This window comes from Panthera onca, chromosome C2 (assembly GCF_046562875.1).
Source record: "Panthera onca isolate mPanOnc1 chromosome C2, mPanOnc1 haplotype 2, whole genome shotgun sequence".
In the NCBI taxonomy this organism is placed as follows: domain Eukaryota; kingdom Metazoa; phylum Chordata; class Mammalia; order Carnivora; family Felidae; genus Panthera; species Panthera onca.
Genome location: NC_138347.1, coordinates 108509357 through 108522651, shown reverse-complemented (window position 1 = coordinate 108522651; position 13295 = coordinate 108509357). Strand labels below are relative to the sequence as shown.

Here is a 13295-nt window from a genome sequence, read left to right as displayed (position 1 = left end):
AAGGAAGGAGGAAAGATTTAGAGAGGGGGAGAAGGGAGATTGATTTGGTTGTATTGTTTCTGATACCTGTTAGATATCCAAGACAAAAAGGTCAAATAGGTAAATGGGTGTATGAATCTGGACTTTAGAGAAGAGGCGTGGGTCACGTACATGACTTGAAAGTCATCAACGTGCGGATGCTGTTTAAGCCTTAAGACTGGATGAGGACACTATGGGACTGAGTATAGATGAAACACAAGAGCATGGGGTCTGAGACCTGGGGAATCCAACATTAAGAAATCAGGAAAATGAGCAAAAGCCAATCAAGAAAACTGAAAAGAAGCAGTCAGGGCAGTAGGCAGAGAACCAGGAGAATGCAGAGTCCTGGAATCCAGCTGAAGAAATTATTTAAAGGAGGACGGAGTGACCAACCCTATCAAATGCTGCTCACAGGTCAAGCAAGATGAGGTCCAAGAATTAATCATACAGCAGCAAGGCGGTCACTGATGACTTTGAAAAGATCAGTTTGGGGAGGTGGAGAGCTCATGCATGATTGAAGAGGGCATGGGAAGTAAATAGCTGGTGGATACGCTTTTCATGACTCTGTCTATAAAAGGAAGCAGAGAATGGAGAGGCAGACGGATAGGCGGGCACAGTCAGAGAGAGTGCTCTTACACATGGAAGAAATGACAGCGTATTTGTACGCTGAGAAGGAAATCCTTTTGAGAAGGAAAAAAAAAATAATGTAGGAGAGGAGAGAAAAATACCTAGAATGATTTCTTGAAGACACAAGAAGAGAGTAACTTGAAAGCAGGCAGAGTACATGGGCTTTGGAGCTGCTAGGTGGGTTGGCGGTATCTCGTAGACGTTCTTTTGTTGCTTCTATATTCTCAGTGCAAATCAGGAGCAAGGGTCATCGGCTGTTAGTGATGATGGGAAGCAGGTGTTGAAAGTTGGGTGAGAAAGAGGACATCCAGGAGAGCAGAAGGGTGTATGGACCGAGGGATACGTCAGAGTGGCTGGATGGCATTAAGGATCTGCTTGAGATTCATGCTAATAAATTAGAAATGAGACCATCTCTGTGGCTGGGTGTTTTTCCTGCAGCCACACTCAGCTGTTCAGATGGGGTTTTTCAAGGGCATATGATGAAAAAGAGAAGCCAAGAAGCTGAGAGTTTATGGAAAGGGGTGATTATAATGGTGGACCTCAGAGTTTAAACTGAGCAGAGAGGAAAATGAGGACTAAATCCAGGGATATGATCCACAAGTAAATGAGGAGATGGCAGGACAATAGAAAATGGGTAGGATTGATGAATTGTACAAACAGAAGGACCAGAGCATTGTTGGAATAAGAGCAGTAGAGACAGTAAGTTTGAAGGATAGAAAGTGGCAGTTAGAAAGGAGGATGCTTGAAACTGAGGTTTGGGACATTCAGTTGGGGTAGTAACAAGTCTAAGGTGTGTCCATGGGCAGAGGGTGGCTGAGGTTGTGTTGAAGACAAGATCGGTGGAGAGGAGGAGGTCAAGAAACCGAGAGATAAAGGCGCAGGGAAGGATTATCTTTGGAGTCCCTGAAATCACTCTAAAGTATGACAAAATTAATATTGAAGAGAGGGACACTGAGCCAGAGCTAAAATTTTCAGAGCCTAAGAGAGAATGACCAGGGGTGGCTAAGCAACTACAACATTGGGGCCTGGTGATGTGGGATTCAAAGTGGTGAGCAGGCACCAAGAAAGCATTGGAAGGATTTCTTGGCCCCTGTTGAACGAGAGTGTGGGGACCACGGAGGGGATGGTAGTGAATGAATTAAAGGTAGTGGCAATTCTGCCTCCTTTTACTGTATTTCAAAGATATTGAAGGCTATAGATGCCCGAGTTTTTCTGATTCTCCCTAATGATATGATTTGGGTGGTGAGGGTGGTCTTCGATTACCATAAGTCAAAGGAAATTTGGCACTTGCTTAATTTATGGCTCTGATCTTGTTGTCATTTACTTGTCTTTGAAAGACTCTGGAGGTTCATTATCAGAGATAGTCTGACCTTAGTCTTTTTAAGAATGTGCTTTATGGTAAATAATTATTCACTATTTGTTTTTGAAAGAAATTACCTATAAATATAAATTAAGAAATATAGTGAAAAAATCATAGACCAATGATCTCATAGAGTCTGTATCTATGGTGGAAAATAAGTTAGTCAAAAGTACATAGAAAACTCAAGCCAAAGCCCTTAAAGTTATAAAAAAAAAAAAAATTCAGGTGTTTCTGAAGGGCCACATGGAAATGAGTCTCCAGAGGGCAGACTGTAGTTTTTAAAAAACCCAGTGTGTGTGTGTGTGTGTGTGTGTGTGTGTGTGTGTGTGTGTGTGTGTGCTATTGGTATTTTGGTGAACTTTGAAACAGAACTCTGATTCAGGTGTAGCAAGTCCTGATTTGAGCTTTACATTTTTCTGAGAGCCTAAACACTTGTGATAAGACATTGCATGAAAAATAGGAGGAAACAAAGAAGTTCATGGGACTGACTTCATTCAAAACAGGTAAAACGTTTGGTTGAATGATCATTTCTTTGAGCGCTTTTCTAAGGGCCTCTGTAAGCCAGAGGAGACGGAAAACATCATAGAAAGGAATATGTACCAGGCTTAATCTATCTGGCTCTGCAGACCCCAGTTCTCAAATCCAGGAGGAGCCAGTTTTACCGCTGCAGGCTCAGGATGTCTGCTCAGTTACAGCCTATGTTCAACTGAGGCTTTGGAAATTAGGTATTAAATGTACCAAGCAGGGGCTAAGCATTCGACTCTTGATTTTGGCTCAGGTCATGATCTCGTGGTTGTAAGATCGATCCCCAGGTCAGACTCTGCACGGGGCATGGAGCATCCTTAAGATTCTCCCTCTGCCCCTCCCGCAGGCACTCACGTGTGCTGTCTCTCTCTCAAAAGAAAATAAAAATAAGTAGATACATAAATGTCCCAAGCAATCACACCATTACAGTTGTCTTTTATCGAAATATTCTAAAGGTCATAGTTAAAGCTAACAGTCCTGACTTTCTGTTCTACCAGAGGACAGGCTGGCAAGCTTCCTTTTCATAAACTAAGAACATGTGTAAATGGGAACAGAAAGATGAAATCACTTAAGGATAAACTGAAGACACCTCTGAAGGCACATGGCTCTGCCAGCTATTGAAATGTGGGAAGAAATTAAGCGGCCAAACCCATCTATGGGTTGCTTATGGCTGGCCTGGTTTGTAAATACATTGACCAGTGCTATCAAGCCCCAACGTCAAAGAACCTTATGGCGAAAAAAGTAAATCTACCAAGGAGTGAGTGAAAATCATCTACTAGAATGTGGGATCATCTTCTGAGACAGAAAGAGTCAAGTTGATGTTCATTTGTTCATTTGTTCATTTGTTTACTCATTCATTCTCAGCAAATGCTTAGGAAGCGAGACATTTTGCTGGTTATAGGGGATACCAAGATGAAAGCGGCAAGGATCCTGCTCTGACATCGCTCACACAGTAGGAGTTAGGCGTGTGGAAACAGACACTACGTTTGCCAGATGCCAGGATAAGATGAACCAAGCCTGAGGAAAGTCTCCTGAAGAACTTGGGGAGAACTTCACAGAGAAGGTGCTGCTATAGAGTTGAGACTTGAAGGAAATCACCAAGTGGAGAAGGGCAAAGGATTCAAGACAGAGGGAGAAGCACGAGCCTGGAGGGAGACCCCGTGGAGCGGGAGGTGCTTGGGGAAACGCTAGTGTTTGTGCAGAATATTGTGAAGGCAGGGTGTCAGGGAACCACGAGGAATGTGCCTGGAAGGAAAGCCAGGCCTGACCATGAGAGCCCTTGTTTACCTTGCTAAGTCATGTAGCTCGTGTCTTCTGCATCTGGTGTTCCTCCAAGTCCTGAGGTCCCCAGGTCACAAGGGAACGCTTGGGGGTGAGACACAGACAGGGCTCCATCTCACTCCACCCTTTTTCTTCCATTGCCACAGCCTTTATCAAAGGAGCTCCACTTTTTCTAAAGGTAAAGATAAATAGAACAAATTTTAATGTAAATTTAAATGTAAACTTTTTAAAGTAAATTTATATTTTAAATGTAAATTTAAAAAAATTATTTTTGAGAGAGAGAGAGAGAGTGAGCAGGAGAAGGGGCAGAGAGAGAGGGAGACACAGAATCTGAAGCAGGCTCCAGGCTCTGAGCTGTCAGCACAGAGCCCGACGCAAGGCTTGAACTCATGGACCGCGAGATCATGACCTGAGCCAAAGTCAGACATTTAACTGACTGAGCCACCTATAAATTAAAAAATTTTAATGCAATGTGTAATAAATGACCATCTTTTATTTTTTATTTTATTTTATTTATTTTTTTGTTTTAGAGACAGAGCACATGAGTGGGGGAGAGAGGCAGAGGGAGAGAGGAGAGAATCTTAAGCAGGCTCCATACTCAGCACTGATCCCATTGTGGAGCTTGATCCCACAACCCTGGGATCGTGATCCAAACCAAATGCTCAACTGACTGAGCCACCCAGGTGCCCCAATGACTGTATGTTTTAGAGCAATTCTGGGTTCACTGCAAAATTGAGTAGAAAGGATAGATGGCTCCCCTTGCCCCACATATACACTGCCTGCCCCACTATCAACATCCCATACCAGAGTGTCACCTTTGTGACAGTCCTACATTGACACGTCCGTATCACCCAAACTGTAATTACCTTAGGTGTGTGCATAACTCTTGGTGTCGTATGTTCTGTGGGTTTAGACAAATGTATAATAATGTGTAGTCCTCATTATAGTATCATACAGGTAATCTCACTGCCCTAAAACTCCTCTGTGCTCTGCCTCTTTATCTCTCCCTCCCCCTCACCCCTGGCAATCACTGGTTCTTTTACTATCTCCATAGTTTCGTGTTTTCCAGAATTTCATAGACTATGGACATCACACAGTATGTAGCCTTTTCATATTGGCTTCATCACTTAGCAGTATGCGTTTACGGTTCCTCCATGTCTTTTCATGGCTTAATAGCTCATTTTTCTGTAGGGCTTCAGATTCCATTTTGAAGGAGGTGGGCAAGAAGGATCCTTCTGCCAAAAAAACCCAAAACACCCAAGAAGTTTGAAAATCCTATTCTAGCTTGTGAAAAGCCACTTAAGCACTTGGATCAAGAGCAGGACATCGTCCAGTGTAGTAGGCTTGTTTCTGACAGCGATATGAAGGCTGGCTTGAGGGAAAGGGTTGAGACTGGAGACAAGGAGAGGAATTAGGAGTCAAGTGATGAGGCAGTACTACAGGAAGCATTAAAGATATACAGAAAGGAGAGAATTATTTAGGAAGAAGAATAAACAGGATTTGGCAACTTGGGAATGCAGAATGAGAAGTCTCCCTGAGCAGGGGAGGTTGCTAGGGTTCCCGGATGGGGCATCAAGGTAGACGAGCTAAAATCTCAGAAGGGAGAAATGCAGAAGGAACAGTAAGAGGAAGGAGGGCTCGAAGAAGCAGGAGCATTGTGGGGGCGGTGACCCGAGAGACCTTCAACTTATTTATTTTTTTTAAGTGTTATTTATTTACTTAGAGAAAGTGCAAGTGAGAGAGGGGCAGAGAAAGAGAGAGGGGGAGAGAGAAAGAATCCCAAGCAGACTCCACACCATCAGCTCGGAGCTCTATGCAGGGCTCTAACTCATGAATTGCAAGATCATGACCTGAGCCGAAGTTGGACGCATAACTGACCGAGCCACTCTAGCACCCTGAGCCCTTCAGCTTCTGGTTTCAGAGATCCAGAGGGCATAAGGAGTGATGGAAGGAGCTCTGGGCTGCAAACAGAGACCCAGGAACTTCTAGCAAGGCAAACCTGTGCTTGTCATTGAGGTCACCTGCGAATACAGAGGACTGGCCTTTTGGGGCAGATTTAGGGCATCTGCCTTCTAGAGTCTGCCAGGCTGTATGCTCCCTGAGAGCAGAGACCAACTCTGTTTTTTCCTGTACCCTTGTTGTATCTTTAGCAGAACACAATATCTGGCACGTAGTAGGCGATCAACAGTGTTTATTGAATGGCTGACAAGATAGATGGATCATTGGCTAAGTAATGGCAAAAAGCACACGGGGTGATAGTGAAGATCCAGCTGAAGTTAGAAATCACGAATCGCTGAGGACCAGCCAGCCCGGTTCTTTGGGTTTTTTCCAGCAGCGTATCAATGCCGAAACAGTGAAGGCCAAGTGGAAGTGGGAGGTGGGAAGTGGGGAGAGGACACAGAAAGGTCCAATGTTGAGGATTGTCCCAGAGTGGGTTAGGGGCCAGGGGATGTGCTGCATACACAGTGACATGGAGTCCAGCCTGGGGTGGGGCTCAGAGCTGTATCAACAGTTAGAAGGGTATCTGCCCACACCCTGAGTTACCCCACATGGTCTCACATTAGAAGCAGAGGCCTGTCTGACTGATGCCATGGGAAGTGACACACCATAGTGGGTAGCTGCTCCTACAGGTGCTTGAAAGAGGCTGACTTTACCCTGCACTGTGTACTCTGGGATATACTTGCTTCCCTCCAGATAAGATGTTTGCAAGAAAAAGGGCTTGTGATGGTTCATTTTATTTGTCAGCTTGCCTGGGCCACAGGGTGCCCGGATTTGTAGTCAAACATTAATCTGGGAGTGTCCTGAGGGTGTTTTTGGGTGAGATTAACAATTGAATTGGTAGACTAAGTAAAGCCGGATGGCCCTGGAAGGCCCTGCTGAATGTGGGTTGGGTGGTCCTCATTCAGTCAATTGAAGCCTGAATAGTACAAAAAGGCTGACCCTCCTTGGAGGAGGGAAACTCCTCCTGCCTGAGTGCTTTGAGCTGGAACAGCAGACGTTTCAGACCTTTGGACTTAAACTGAAATATTGTTTCTTCTCTGCTCTCAAGCCTGCTGGCTTTTGGACTAGAACTGAAACCATGGGCTCTTCCCATTCTCAGGCCTCCAAACTTGGACTGAATCTACACAGCAGTTCTCTTGGGTCTCCAGCTTGCAGATGTCAGATCTTGGGACTTCTCAGCCTTCCAATAATGTGAGCCAGTCCCTTAGAGTAAATCTATATATACATGTCTATTGAGATGGATAGATATATATATCTATATACACAAGTCTATATAGAGAGATTTTATATTTTAGTATAATTATATAAATATTTACATGTAAAAAGGTATATAATAAGGAATTATATAAAAAAATTATAAGATTCAGTTTCCCTAGAGAACCCTGACTAATGAAAACATTTTGCTAGTTTTTTAAAACATCACACAGGTGTGTGTGTGGCAAGCCAAGCGGCCAGATATTTCCTGGAAGTGACACGATATAGGGAGATGAGGGAACACAGATGGGGGGATATGTGGTCACATGCTCATAGAATAGCTATACCTATAGAATACCATCATCCTGGGCGCCCGGCTGGCTCAGTCAGTTAAGCATCTGACTCTTGATTTCGGCTCAAGTCATGATCACACAGTCATAGAGCCTCGCATTGGCTTCTGCACGGAGCCTGCCTGGGATTCTCTCTCTCTCCCTCTCTGCCCTTACTCGCACTGTCATGCTCTCTCTCTCTTTCTCTCTCAAAATAGTAGATAAACTTAAAAAAAATTAATAATACCATCATTCCACAGGAGGTCTGGGCTGTTCTCTGGTCAGGAAGGGCGTTTTCTTCAGTGCTACCAGACAGGGTTAGGTCTGGGTGTAAGTAGTGAAAAGGAACACCCCCATGCCTCCAGGGCCCTGTTTTATACAAGCCTTGAGGCTGTAACTTACTGGGCGGTGCAAACTGCCTCTACCATCAGCATGTTTTGTGTTCTTTAGGCAGCCCTTCACGCTTCATTCTCCTAAAGTAAAATATTTAACACCTTGGAGAGCCTACACTGACTCTCTCAAGAGGTGTTTCTTCTCCACTGTGACCACACATCAGAATTACGTGTGGTGCTTTAAAAAATGCAGGTAGCCAGTCTCCGTCCAGACCTCTGGAGTGAGAAGACCCTGAGGTCCGCTCAGGCTGCAGGTGTTTTTAAAAGGCCTCACTAATGATTCTGAGACGGTGACAGGGTTGGAAGCCATTGCCCCAACCAGGTGGAAGGAGACTGAGACGGGTATGACCTGGGACTGGTGAGCCAGGAGCCAGCAGCCAGCATCTGTGACCCCCTCCTGCTAGCCCCTGGAGCTGGCCTGAGGCATCTCCACCTGACCGGCAGGCTCCCAGAGGAGAACCTGCCCAGATTGAGCTCGCCTTCCCTTCCATTCAGCACCCACCACCTGGGCCTGTCTTGCCTTATGCCCGTCCCTGATCAGGGCAACCTTCCAGAGCAAAAGCGGTGAGTCGTAAGAATAAACCTTGTGGGCTTCTTTTTAATGTGTTGCATATGTGCACAATGTACTGGCTTGTCTGCCTCTGCCTGAGAGATGCTCTCACTGAACTAAATATTCTGACAATAGGAGAAGATGACATTAAATATTTAACATGGATGGCATTATTTTTGTGACACCCTTCGTGAGTCTCATTCTTGTAGCAAGGCCAGTGTAAACGAGCCACTTTGCCTATTATTATAATAACACAACAACAACAAATATTTATGAAGTGCCTCTAAGACACTTGAGAAACAATTTAAAAAGTACAGTTTCTTCCCTTAGAGAGTTTACCAATTTTTCTTCCTGACGCGGTGAGTTATCTTAAGACCAAAATACCCACAAAATTGAAACACTGCGTGGATAGCAAACATACGACAAGAGAATCCGAGGCTGGAAAGTCTACCTTGAATAACTGCCGTGGTGCCTACACATTAAAAACTGAGCAGGCATTTGTACTTGTACGAGATTGTTTTAGGGTATTTCTTCCTCATTTCCTACTTTCATCAATTAAATGCGTAAGGTTTGCTGAGAACCTGCTTATACTGTGAATGGCCAGTGACTGCGGGCCGTGTGCCTTTGCCTTCCCTCCTAGAGTGTATTAGGAGCTAAGATAGAGCCAGCCGGAGAGAGCAGCTGCCTCAGAGCTGGGGCCAGGGAAGAGCTTGGGAAGAGAAAACAAAGGAGTCTCTAACAACCCCATCTTCACCCCCCACTTTTACAAGGATGAGTGGCCCTCACTTCCTAACCTATGATTGACAAATGAAGCCAGTCTTTGTACAACCGCCAGGTAGCAGGGGAGAGAAGGTCCTCCAGAGACCCAGATGCAGGCCGTTTGCTGGAACTGATAATTATACACAGGGTCTCACACATATGAGAGGGGTCATTAGTCCTTGCAGTCACCACCCCCTATACAGATGAGAAAAACAGAGGCAGGGATGATGGGGGTTTGGAGTGGAATGACGGGGGTCTGGAGTTGATGGCCAAGAAAGAATTCTTGAGACATCTTTGTTGCAACAAGGGGATTTTATTAAAGCACGGGGAGAGGACCCACAGGCAGGAAGAGCTGCACTGGAATGGTGAGGAGTGACTGGTTATATACTATGGAGTTGAGGGAGGTAAGGGCAAGAGGAAGGGCTCCAGAGGGACTTTGATATGTCAAAGAAGACTCCTAAGATACTGGAGGCCTTGCTCTTGTCAAGCTAAAGTTGTTTTCCCTCTAGTCAGGCATTAACATTAGGACAGTAGGGGGTTCCTGGAGAAATGGTTCACTCTGTATTTGCCTCAAGTATTTGTCAATGAGCTGCAGGTTATAAGGAAGTTTAATCTGACCTACCATTTCCTTCTTGTCTTTGTTCCCCACAACACTCCAGAGGGGAGGGTGATGTCGGAGCTCCAGGAAACTGAGTTTATGGGTTTCTGAAAATTAGGCTACTGATAAAATGGCCGTTTTCTTGTAATTTACTAAGATATTTGTGAACTGATGGAGACTCCTGTCCTGTATGACTGTGATCTCCATCAGTTAACCATTTGTTTTTCCCTTTCCTTTGTTCTTGGGCAGCCAGGAGTGCCCGGGGAATATCACACATATCCCACCTGGGGGGACAGGCCATAGCTTGCCTTAGGCTCCCTCATCAGGAAGAGGGGAAATGTCTTGTCCAAGTCCAGTGGTAGAGACAGCAGAGCCCACACCTCCTGCCTCTGGCCGGGCCACCAGCCACCTGATCCTTACTTCTTCTCCGCCCGCAGCCTCCAAGTGCCCACAGCCTCTTCCCGGCCTCAGGTTCCTCCTCGAGAAGTGAATGGCTGGACCAGACATGGGAGGCTCATTCTAGCTCTAACAGTCATGATGTGGGCAGTGATCAAGTTCCGCATGACTCCAGAGTGGCAGCTGGGTGAAAATGCCCACAGTCTACTGTAGAACTAGAGAATGGGGGTGTCGGAATGACTCCGGGAATCACTCAGGGCAGGCAATCACAGCTCCACGGACAGCATGGGGGCCAGAATGCACATCTCATGGCCCATGGCCCATGGCCCAGTGCGCTCTCTCTGGAAGAGATTTCCAAGTAAGAATACAAGTGAGTACAGACCTTTTGTGTTCCCCTGGATGCCCTGAAGGAAGCTCCTAACTCCCGACTTAACCTCCTGAGCACATTGCCCTAAAGACGTCAGCTAGTCCTGCCTGTGGTTCCTCTACTCTAAGAAGAAGCCTGACGAAGGCACACCTTATGTACGTGCAAGTCTATTCATGTTGTTTACCTGGCATTTGCCCTGTACATGAATTTTATAAAGATTACACTTATAAGACTATTTTCTTAAACCATAAAAACCCAAATGGAAGTTTGAGAAAGTTTCCGAATTTCAATCAGCAAAGTTGAGTTCCTCTAATTGTGAGGCTAGAATTCGAGGGACTCACCCGTTGGGGTGCTGACCTTCTGTGGAATGGGGTGCCCAGATTAAGAGAGTGTGGGGCTGAGGGGAGCCCTCGGAGGGCGTTGCACATGCCTGAGGGGGTGACCAGCTGTGGGTCCACACAGGAGGGGAAATGCGTGGCGTTTCATACCTATGCCTTAGAGGCCTCCTGGATGAAATTAGGAATAAAATCCCAACTCCTTTTACGTCTGTTGAGTGTGAATCCGTCAGAAGCCTTCTTGAATAAGTGAACAGAAAATTCAGCCAAAGCAAAGTGAAAACCTCAGCTTAAGCCAAAACAGAAAATTCTAGGCTCGTGTGGGCAGTGGACACTTTAATGGCCTGATCCAGGGATCAGACTGTGAACTCTGCATGCTGGAGGTCTCATTCTCAGGCTGCCCTCAGAGTGACAACATGGCTGTAGCAGCCCCAAGCCTCCTATAAATATTGGTTCCGGCTGGCGTATGTATCCGTCCCTGAACCAATTACTGAAGGAATCCAGTCAACCAAGAACCAGCCCTGAAGCTGCAGAAGGGCTTAAATCTACAGAATGCAGATGCCCAAAGGAAATTTAAAGGACCCTTGCGTAAAAAGCACTGTGTTCCAGACAAATCCTTGGAACCGGAAAACCCTCCCCCACCCTTGTTTTTGCTTTTCTGAGTTTTTCTATGTCTTTGGCGGCCAAGGTTAAAAATGACTGTCTCCCAGGCTTTTCTACAGTGTGAGGTACACGCAGAGTCTGGTGACCTTGGAGGGTGTTCATTTCTTGCTCCCTCAGTTTGCCAAATCGACCATACTTTTCCTCCAGAGGGGCAATATGTCCCTTTGTCTTTTTAATAGACTCTCCTTTACATTTTGCCCCAAATGTTGAAGGATCAGAGAGCCCCAGGCTCATTTACAAATAAGAGCGTCATCCTAACACCCGGATGACAAAAATACGCAAAACCTCCCGAAGAGCAAAGCAGAAAATACATTAGTGGTCATTTTACATCTGACGACTAATTAAAATGGGAAGGGGGAAGAGGCTACCCAACATGTAATTATAGAAAACGTGATGAGGGAACGAGCAGTTGCTGAGTTAGAGCTGACGGCCTAGCCATGGGGCTCCCTTCAGGCTGTGCAGGAGGAAGCAGAAGGATGGAAAGTGCTGGCGGGGCTCTGCTTATGGTGACTGGAAACAAGTTTTCTGTGGGACTTTGTTTTTCTTTTTGGTCGCTCACTCCCCTTTCCTCCCAAGCATCCCCATGCTGCTCAATGCTGCTCTTTCCTTCAGCCCTTGCTGGGCAGAAAGTGCAGCCTGCTCGGCAGATATGGGAAGCAGATACGTGTAACCACTGGCTGAAGAGAGGAGACAGGACTGGTCCTGAGACACAGTTCTGGAAGCGGGTCTCTGTGCCTTTGTTACTGGCACATCATTCCCGGGGCCAAGGGAGAGGAGCAGAGCAGTCACCCTCCCTTTCAGCACCTTCCTGGGGGTGGGGGGGGGGGGGTTGGCTTGTCCCGGCCCTGCTGGTGCATCTTAGTTTGTGAGCTCTGAGGGGGCCAGGAACCACGACGACAGATTTGATCATCCTCATAAAGCACAGAGGCTGGCACCCCTCATTCATTCTCACGTTCGTGGATTGCGTGAAGATGTGCCAGACGCTGTGCTGGGGGAAAGGGGGGGGAAGATGCTCTAGAGCACCACTGCCTGGCCTCACACAGTGAGTGAGTGCAGGGGTGGGGGTGGGGGGGCAGCGACCAGATTCCTGGAATGGATTACATCTCTGGGCTTTGTGCCCCCAGAGGACACCCTGTATTTATGTTTGCTGGTGAGCTTCTTCAGTCTGACTTATTTCTTACTGGATTATCCGTTCAGATCACATGCCTAGATCAGAGAAGGCGTTCAGTATGTCTCATTCACGGAATGAATGAATGAATGAATGAATGAATGAATGAATCACAGTGTGACCAGTGCTCTGAGAGAAATCTGAGGTGCTGTGGGAACACATATGAGGACTGCCTAAGGGAGAGGTGGGCAGGTCATGGAAGGCTTCCTGGAGGAAGAGACAGCCGAGTAAGAGAGGACAGTAGGGTAGGAAAGGGTGAGGCCAAAGAGTAAACAAGGTAAAAAGCAGTCTAACAGTGACTAGTGCTAGTAACAGTGCTAGGAGTAGAGAGGCAGAGGGTAGAGAGGTAAGACACAGAAATGGCACAGATGAGGAAGTGACCACCTCTTCTGGGGAGTCAGGGAAGGTGCTGGGCAAGGCAGTGGGATTTTGAGGGATGCAGGGGAATCTGTTAGGGTGATATTTAAGAAATCTGCAGCCATTTCTTTTTCTTTCTTTCTTTCTTTCTTTCTTTCTTTCTTTTTATTTTTTTTTAATTTCTCACTTGACCCTCACTCAGATCTAGGCTTGAGTGTTGCTTTCCTGACCATCCAGGTCCAGCTAGAGGCTTCCTATTAGTCCCCATTGCAACCCCTCTTACCAGTGTGTGGCCTTTTGGGTCCTGTGCTGTAATTGTTTGAGTGTTTTTCTGTCTTCCCCACTGGACTGGGAGCCCCAGGAAACAGAGGCCAT

At 46.2% G+C, this 13295-nt stretch overlaps 1 protein-coding gene across 2 annotated transcripts in view; it reads left to right on the top strand.

Annotated features, from left to right (window-relative positions):
* The window catches only part of KCNAB1 (potassium voltage-gated channel subfamily A regulatory beta subunit 1), a 383165-nt gene that overhangs the window by 264422 nt on the left and 105448 nt on the right, over positions 1-13295 (top strand). The window lies entirely within an intron of this gene.